We start from the raw sequence: 10,772 nt of genomic DNA, 5'->3' as shown, positions 1-10,772 counted from the left end.
ACAAAACATTATGCTTTCGCATTTATTAAAAAAATAAAGTGCAATGTTCTGTTTTAAAGAGATGTTTTGAAGAAATTATATTTTAATAAAAAAATAAAAATAAAAAAATAAAAATAAAATATAATTCTGACAGAAATGACGACAAAAATAATCAGTTTTTTATATTAAATAAAACATTATGCTGTTGCATTTATTTTAAAAAAGTGAAGTGCAATGTTGCTTTAAAGAGATGCTTCGAATAAATTATATTTTAATTAAAAAAATAAGAAAATTAAAAATATTCAATAAGAAATTATGACAGAAATAATGACAGAAATATAATCAGTGTTTAATTCTTTAAAAAATATATTAAATAAAACATTATGCTGCTGTGTCACATTTATTTTAAAGAGCCCTGATATTATTCATTTATATTATCTATTTATTTTATATAATATATACACACTAGAATATATAAGAAAAAATTGCCTAAATTTAGCTAGAACACCGTGTACTTCCCAGACACAACGCAACACTGCGAAATGCAATAAAATATCCATATCCAATTCAGTTTTTGTCACACAACAAGCAACAGGAAAGTCTGTTTTAGAAACAGTTTCTATTTTCTGCGACGTCACCTGCTGGAACAACAACATTCAACCTCACAAAGATCATCTCAGGTACTGATTATGTGCTTTAGTCAAAGTTATAAGGCGTCTAATGTGATGTGTTCTTACATTACTGTAGTGTTGGGTTGGGCAGCATGATGGATGGAGTGTTTAACGTGTGAACTGTGTCAGAAATGGGCAGAACGCATTTATTCATACATAATAACAAAGAAACATGAATTAATGTAACAACAAAGTGGGAAAAGACCAAAACAAATCAAAATGACATTAAAGGATTAGTTCACTTCCAGAACAAATATGTACAGATAATGTACTCACCCCATTGCCATCCAAGATGTTCATGCATTTCTTTCTTTTTTTAATTTGAGGAAAACACTTCAGGAATGTTCTCCATAAAGTGGACTTCTATGGTGACCTGAGTTTGAACTTCCAAAATGCAGTTTAAATGCAGCTTCAAGGGTCTTATCTAGCAAAACGATCAGTCATTTTGTAAAAAAAAAAAAAAAAAAAAAGTAACAATTATGATACTTTTTAATATATATATATCGACCAATATTTTTCCTGATATTTAAGCATTCTACCATAATCGGATATCAGTTTTGTAAAATCGGATTTACCGATAATTTTTTTTTTTTACATGTATTATACTTTTTAATATAAATCAACAAGGGATGCTCATTTCGGTTAATTTTTCCCTGACCGACAACCGCTGCTCGTCATCCTAACATTAACCGTTAACTGATAAAATTAGATCAAAATTTGTTTAAAATAAAAATAGAATGCACGAGTATCTGTGATGATACATAAAAAATACGAGCAAATGTTTTATTTTAACGTGCAAACAGCAGCATACAGAGCAACAACGAATACTGCATTCATATATACTCAAATTATCACGCATCAGCTGCGCTTCTGAGAACAGAGAAAATCAGAATAAAATAAAAGAATAATATAAATAGGCCTACACTAAATATGTATAAATTAAATAACTACCTAATTAAGATGACAAAACTAAAACACACTGAATCCTTCTATGCGCTTTGAAGAACTGTACTGGTCTTATTCTTCTCGTCGGACATAAAAATATATAGCGGACCAGCCTATACCTCAGTGTACATAGTTTTTAACATGTGGACATGCTGTACGGATAGACTGGAACGCTGCCTGGTAACTCTTAGATCCGCGACAAAAACACATCACAAAAATCCTTTCAATTTGCGGTTCGGGTCTTTTCATCCACTGGTCATATGTGGAGAAATGTGTTTCCACAGTGTTCAATAGCCAATCACAGACATATCTGATGATTTCATTATCGCAGTGGCCAATCAGAGGCGGCTATGTTACAATCCGCTCACCACTCAAAGTGCCGGTTTCAGTTTTGCTGAATTAGTCATACTAATTGAGAAAAGCAAAAAAAAAAAGAATGTTTTGTTTGTTATATTCCAATATTCCAGAGAATATTATTCAGTGAATTAACATTATCCAATAGGGATGCACTGAATGCTCAGCAAAGAGTAGTACTGAGGCAAAGGTCTTCTTGTGGGTTTCCGCCAAAATAAAAGTCAACTTTCATAAATGTTAGTATTGTCATTTTACTGTTGTTCTGTAAAATAAAATAAAAAGACAAAAATCCCTTCTGAAGCAATAGTCTCATCACTACTTAATAAGGTCTTACTTTAAGGACAAGCACATGTCAAAGCTTAATGACAAGCGCTGCTTTGGACAATGCTCCTCCACATGAGATGTCTTTGACATAGTATTTCCACACCGGCAATTGTGGCACTAATTCATTCACGTCTGCACACATCATGTACGTCCTCAAGCGTTGACATTATCAACTTGCGTTTGTGAGATTGGTCAAGTTTAGTGAGTCCCGATCGAGTCATAAAATGTGATTATCGGCACGATACCGATCTCCAGCCGATCGATCAAAGCAAGCCTAATATTCAAGTTTTTTTCTTTTATTTGTGACCCTGCAGCTAGGGGTGGGCGATATGACCTAAAATTTATATCACGGTATTTTTCATCTTTTGAACGGTGCCGGTATAATATCACGGTATTATGTTCCTGGTCTTGTTAAGAAGATCACAAATATTGTCTCTGTTCTAGAGCGATACTCTCAAAGCCATTGCTGTGTGTGAGTGCAACACTTCAACTACCTTCTGGCCATTGAAACGGTCCAACTCAGGCCCTTCAATGCTGATGAATAAGAGCCACTGAGATGTGGCTTCTCCAGTCAAGTCAATTTGTTAATTGAACTGAAACCCCTATGAGGTAGTGCTAGTAATAGTTCAGCAAGTAATAATGATCAGCAAGATTTCTGTCTTAATTTTTATAGTGTCGTCCATGAAAATGAGGCTCAGAGGTGCCATGAGTGCAATTAAATCTATAAATTCATGTTGAGATTAGTGTTTTTAAAATAAAATTTGGAATCCACAAGTATTTAAGATTTCAATAACTGAAAGGATCTGTCAGCAGGTGGCGGCAAGACACTGAAATTATTTACTGAATCGTATTGTTCATTTGATTCGTTAGAACACATGGTTCATTCAAGTGACTCTCATTATGAATGGGAAATTGAATCATTTCACTAGATTAGTTTAAAACGCACGTTCACTTATAAAGGAAACACCGCTGTGTTTGATTGGAGAACGGCGCATCTTCATTTAAACACAGCAGTGTGTCTTGTTCCAGAATAAATTTTGACTACGAAACAGACCAAAATCGGGCATAGTGTTATTCTCAGACAATCTAAGTCACTTAATAATAACGTCTCGTTTATTTAACAGCTGTATTAAATTAATATCTCATTTAAAAACTCCCATAAAAATATTAAAAGCTGTTCCTCATCTTAGTTTGCGATATCACAAAGCTCTATTATAATCAACGACACTCTCTGTACTGCGATCAATCTCTTACTTATACTATCTACACTTTGTTTATAGAAGGAATGAGGTATGAGATATGTCTCTGATACATTACTTTGCTGTGAGCCTAGACACTTCGGCGTTTGGCTTTTCGGTGCATTTAGAACTTGCACAACAGGAACAAAGCAGCGATCGTATTTATCTCCGCCATGTCAATCGCGCCGTGTTGTTATTCGCGCGAGTGATGGGGAAACCTCCCGCGGATAAACTAGAGTGAGTGACGGGATGCGCATGCTCGCTTGACGTTTGGTGTGAACGCACTGACTGTATGTGCGCATGCAATTGACAACCAGTCGCAGGCAAATTAAACTTTAGTGCCTTATTATTTAGAATGAGCTATTGTTGATGTAAATGCAGCCGTTCAAGGCACATAATAGATTTATTACGGTATTGACGGTATTAGAAAATCCATGTCGTGGCGCAATGCCACACCGGTGTTAACTATGATACCGGTGTACCGCCCACCCCTACCTGCAGCACAAAACCAGTCTTAAGTAGCAATAGACAAAAATACACTGTATGGGTCAAAATTACCGATTTTTCTTTTGTGGCAAAAATCTTTAGGATATTAAGATCATGTTCAATGAAGATATTTTGTAAATGCCCTACCATAAATATATCAAAACTTCATTTTATTATTAGCAATATGCATGTAGATGTAACAATCCTGATAGCAGCAGCTTGACTCCAGACGCCTGTCTGACAGAAAGATCTGCTGAAGGAGTGAAGGGCTGTGGGTGAGCAGATGGAGAGGGCAGCACATCAGAGAGACGCTGTGTGAGAGTGAGTGTGTGTGTGTGTGTGTGTGTGTGTGTGTGTGTGTGTGTGTGTGTGTGTGTGTGTGTGTGTGTGTGTGTGGGGTGGGGATCATGACTGGCAGGTGGGCGGTGGAGTTCTCTGGCACGGAGACGCCCACAGGCTTCAGTCAGAAACAGAGCAGACTTTTGGGAAGTGGGGCTCGCCCCCGTTTCATACATCCAGACCTACTTATTCTACATGCCCCATATACTGTACACACACACACACACACACACACACACACACACACACACGTGTTACAGAGAGAGAGAGAGACAGAAATAACTATGGTGTGATATATAGCATTAATGTCTTATATGATGAATCATACTGTGATGTTAGATCCTGATCACACTCCAGCCTCATGATTACCTCTACACTCACTCAACATGAAGCTTTCAGATAGATAGATAGATAGATAGATAGATATTAAAAAAGTAACAAATATAAATAATCTTAAATATACAAATAAAATGTAAAATAAATGCAAAAATACATATAAAACAACAAAAAATAATTACATTAAATTAAAAATAATAAAAAAAATTATCAAATAAAACAATTAAATGAGTTTTAATTTATATTGCTATCAATTTAAAAAAATACATATAAAATCAAATTAAAATAAATAAAATCTAAAAAATTAAATAAAATGTAAAATGCAAAAATAAATAATTAAAATAATAACAAATAACAGAATTAAAAGAATCAGTTAAACAAAATTTCTGTTGAATGTTTTGTTTTATATTTCTATCAATTTAAAAATATTTATAAAATAAAATAATGGGGGAACAAAAACAAAAATAAATAAAATAAAAATAAAATAAATAAAATGTAACAAACGTAAAAACAAATATAAAATACAACAAAAACAATAATTACATTAAATTAAATTAAAGAATAAAATAAATAAAATCAGTTAAACAAAATTTATGTTGTTTCTGCTTTATTTTATACTGTTATGCATTTAAATAAAAAATACATATAAAATAAAATAACTGAACAATTAAAAACCAAAATAAAAATAATATTATTATCCATTTAAAATAAAATTAAAAAATAATAATAATAAAATGTAAAAAAAACCCGCAAAAACAAATATAAAATACAACAAAAACAATAATTACTTTAAATTAAAAAGAATAAAAAGAATAAAATAAAAAATCAATTAAACAAAATTATTGTTGTTTTATTTTATATTGCTATCAATTTAAATAAAAATACATATAAAATTAAATAACAGAAAATTAAAAACCAATATAAAATAAAGCAAAATAAATATTAAAATCAAATTAAATAAAAAATATTATCTATTTAAAATTAAAAAATAAATAAAATGTCAAATAAATGCAAAAATAAATATAATATACAACAAAAACAATAATTACATTAAAATTAAATTAAAAATAATAAATTAAAATAAATAAAATCAGTCAAACAAAATTTCTGTTGTATTTGTTTTATTTTATATTGCTAACAATTTTAAAATAAAATAAAATAAAATAAAAAAGCACCTGTCTGAACTAAACTACTACATTTTAACACACTGGAAGCAGTTTAGTTCTTAGGGTACATAGACCATCACTGACTAAATGCAAGCATGACAAAAATTATTAAAGTTAGAGAAAAACAACAAAAGAAAACTGATTTTTGTGGATGATGAGGACTAAGTTACCAGAGAACTAGTTACAGAGAAACTACTTGATTCACATTCAGGTCCAACACCAAGAATATTAGACAAATGTGTGTGAGATGATCAGGTGATCAGCGGAGCAGCATCAGACTAGAGATGTGTGTAGAATCACAGGCCTTAACTCTACACAGCTCATTACATCACTCTCACAGGTCCTCCACTCACGCTGAGAGGCATTCTGGGTAGAGTGGAGTTTAACACATGAGCCTGACACACAGAGTAATCCAGGATAAAACGATTCCTCGCTCCCGTTTCTAGGTGTGAAACGCTGATCTATTTGAGTGTGAGCGCGGAGCAGAGGAGGTTCCTCCTACGCGGCTAATCATCGCACACAGCACTCTGGGTAACGGATCGCCCCGCGCCGGCCGCTCGTTCACCATACATGGGCACCGGCCCGTGCCAAACGCTGGAATACTGACCGCGCTCCAGCAGATTTTTGTAACGATTCCACGGACTTCCCATGAGTGAAGAAAGCCAGATACTCTCACACACGCGTGCGCACAATCACATCCACTCCCGCTGAACGCTGACACGTAAATATCACTTCCTACCTCCCAGTGTTCAGAGCTCAGGTGCTGCTGGGGACATCTGAGTCTCGCTCACATCAGGACGGCACAAACATGAGCTGAACTTTAATTAATCCAACAGACAAACGGCTTTTAATGACACTGAAGCATCCTGGAAACTACAGTACTGTAAGACTGCGCTAAATGAACATTATGACAGTAATGTCACAGTAATATAAGACTAAAGTCATAAAAACTCAAAATGTAATTTTTAGTCAAATATTAATTATTAAAAAAAACAATAAAACATTTTGTTTTTATTTTATATTTTATATATTATTTTGTTTATTTATATATTATTTTATTTTTTATATATTATTATTATTATTATTATTATTATTATTAATATTATTATTATTATTATTAATAATAATAATAATAATATTATTATTATTAATAATAATATTATTATTATTATTATTATTATTATTATTATTATTATTATTATTATTATTATTGTGCCAAGGAGTGATTCTCAGTTTGTTTTTCAAAAAAAATTAAATTAAGAATTAATTTAAAAATTCTTAACTGCAGTTTTTCTGAAAAACAAATAAAATAAAATAAAATAAAATATTGGTAACACTTTACAATAAGGTTCATTAGTTAAACATTAGTTAATGTACTAACTAACATGAACTAACCATGAGCAATACATTTGTTACTGTATTTACTAATCTTCATTAACGTTAGTTAACGAAAATACAGTTGTTCAGTGTTTGTTCATGTTAGTTCACACTGCATTAACTAATGTTAACAAGATGTTAATGATGTATTAGTAAATGTTGAAATTAACATGAACAAAGATTAATAAATGCTGTATAAGTGCAGGTCATTATTAGTTCATGTTAACTAATGTGGTTAACTAATGTTAACTAAGGAACCTTATTGTAAAGTGTTACCAAAATATTGTATTGTATTTTTTTTTTTGTAATTAATATTTGACTAAAAACTACATTTGAGTTTTTAGATCATGAAAAACATTAAGTCAAGCGTGTCCAAACTTTTGACTGGTAGTGTATATAACATGACTATCACAGCAATATGATATTGCAGTCCTAACATTTGGAGATAAAAATAAAAAAATAAATAAATGAAGAGAATAAAGTAAAAAAAATACAAAAATAAATAAAAAAGATAAAAATAAAGTCATAGAAATTTTTTTAATATATAAAAAAAATTCACAGAAAAAACTCAAAATTAGAAAGTTAAAAAGTAGGATAAAATTAAAAAAAGTCATAGCAATATGAGATTAAAGTCATAATATTTAGAGGAAAAAAACTAAATTATGAGAATAAAGTAAAAAATTTAAGATTACGAGAATAAAGTCACAGCAATACAAGAATCAAATCACAATATTTTGGGGAAAAACTAATTTATCAGATAAGCTCCAATATATAACATGACTACCATAGCAATATGATATTACAGTCATAACATTTGGAGAATAAAAAATTAATTAAGAGAATAAAGTTAAAAAAAGGTAAGATAACAGGAATTAAATATCATAGAAAAGTCAAAAACGTAAGATAATGAGAATAATGCTATAGCTATATAAAATTAAAATATATTATATTATACAAAATACTGGGAAAGAAAAAAAAAGAAAATTACAAGAATTTTTTTAAATCTAAGATTATTGGAGAAAAAGTCAAAATTGCGAGACAATTAACAAATATAAGATCATATGAAAAAAGACAGCCATAAAACTGAGAAAAACTCAAAATTATGAGAATAAACTCAAATATTTAAGATAACAACAACATAGTTGTAGCAAAATGATCTTAAAATTATAATAGTTATAGAATAGAATAAAGTTTTTAAAGTCAAAGCAATGAGATTAAAGTCATAGTATTGTTTTTTTAGGAAAAAAAACTAAATTATCAGATAAACTCCAATATACATAACATGACTAGCATAGCAGTATGATATTGCAATCATAACATTTGGAGAAAAAAATAAATTAAAAGAATAAAAGTTAAAAAAAAAAGAGAGAAATCTCAGAAATGTATTTCAAAAAAGAAATTTCATAGAAAAAGTAACAAGTTAAAAGTCAGTAAGAAAATCAAAAAAGTCATAGCAAAGATTGAAGTCATAATATTTGAGGGAAAAAAATAGATTATGAGAATAAAGTAAAAAAATAGAAGATCACACAAAAAAGACAGCAATATTAAAGTCAAAAACGTAAGATAACAAGAATAAAGTCATAGCAATATAAAATTTTAATACAATATATATTCAAAAATATAAGATCATACGAAAAGGACAGCAGTATTATATTACAGCCCTAACATTTTGAGAAAAACTCACAATTATGAGAATAAAGTCAAATATTTAAAATAACAAGAATACAGTAGTAGAAATTATAATATTTAGATAAAATAAAAACAAGAATACAGTAAAAAAAATCTAAGATAAGAATAAAAGACAAAGCAATATGAGATTAAAATCATATTTTGGGGAAAAAATCTAAATTACAAGGATAAAGTAAAAAATCTAAAATAATGAGAATAAAAGTCAAAGCAATATGAGATTAAACTCATAATACTTTGAGAAAAAAAATAATTATCTGATAAACTCAAATATATTACATGATTATATTACAGTCATAACATTTAGAGAACAAAAATTAAATGAAGAGAAAAAAATAAAAAGATAACAAGAATAAAAAGTAATAGAAATTGCAGAATTTTTTTTAAGAAATTTTATAGAAAAACTCAAAATTACAAGAATAAAGTTAAAAAGCAATATAAATAAAAAATGTCATAGCCAAAAATGTAAGATAACGAGAATAAAATAGCAATATCAAATTTAAAAAATATTAAATTTTATACATAATATCTGGAGAGAAAAAAGAAAACTACATAATTGTTTTTTTTTTTTTTTTTTTTATCTAGGATTATAAAAAATTGGGGGAAAAAATCTAAATTGCAAAAAATGTTCAAAAATATAAGATCATACGAAAAAAAGACAGCAATATAATATTACAGACATAAAATTTTGAGAAAAACTTAAAATGTACAAAATACAGTTGTAACAATTATAATATTTAGAGAAAAAATAAAAAAATACAAGAATAAAGTCAAACATCTAAAAAAACAAGAATAAAATCAAAGCAATATAAGATTAAAGTCATATTTTGATATAAAACAGTTAGAAAACTAGAAAAAGCAAGAAAAAAAGCAAAAATATTATGTAATGAAAATTAAGCCCTAATATTTTAGAATAGTCAAAAAACTATTAGAGAATAGTCAATATTAATCGTCATAATCTTGAAAATTAAAAATCCAAATTATGCAAAAAAAAAGTCAAACATCTGAAATAATAATGGTGTAGTAGTAAACATTAAGTCATAGTATTACCAGAATGAAGTTGTATAATATTACAGATTTAATATTGTATTGCTAAGACTTTATTCTTGTACTAAAATGGCATTGTACTAAAGGCTGTTTAACGAATGGAAGAAACATAGAAACCCTAAATAGAATAGAGCAGCTGTTGTGTTGGTGTGTTGTGATTAGTCAGTCCACACAGCTGTTCACTGCTCAGACCCATAGAGAACCACTACTAACCTAGTTAACATCAACACCACTAGATCAGCTAGTGAAGGATGACAGCACTCCATCTGACTCACTACTTCACGTTTTCAGCTATATTTATGTCCTGAATATTACTACATGGAGACTCTTAATGCCAGCACATGCTTTTCTCGCTTTTACTTCTTCTTTTATGCCACAAGTTTACATTCCTGAGGAAAGACAAGACAAGTCCAAACCCGCACCAGTTCTGCTTCTCCGCAGCTCACACACTGACACCAAACACCACACCAAAATTAACACTACACTAAATAAAACATATATTTAAAATAATAATTCAAATTAAAAGCACTTCAGAGTTAAAAAAAAAAAATAAAAAATATAAATTTTAAAAAGCTGATTCAGAATATGAATATACACTATAATAGTATTAAGATAAAAAAATAATGAAGTAAAATAAAAAAAATTGAAGCTAAAGTACTAAAACTTTAACTGAAACAAATGAAAGCTAAAAAGAAAAAAGCTGAAAATATTAAAAAGAACTGTTAAAATATTTAAGATAACAATAGAGTTATACAGAAATTATATTTAGAGAAAAAAAATTAATTACAAGAATAAAGTCAAACATCTAAGAAAACGAAAAAAAA

Source organism: Garra rufa, chromosome 2 (genome assembly GCF_049309525.1).
Source record: "Garra rufa chromosome 2, GarRuf1.0, whole genome shotgun sequence".
NCBI classification, from domain to species: domain Eukaryota; kingdom Metazoa; phylum Chordata; class Actinopteri; order Cypriniformes; family Cyprinidae; genus Garra; species Garra rufa.
This window is presented reverse-complemented; position numbering follows the sequence as displayed.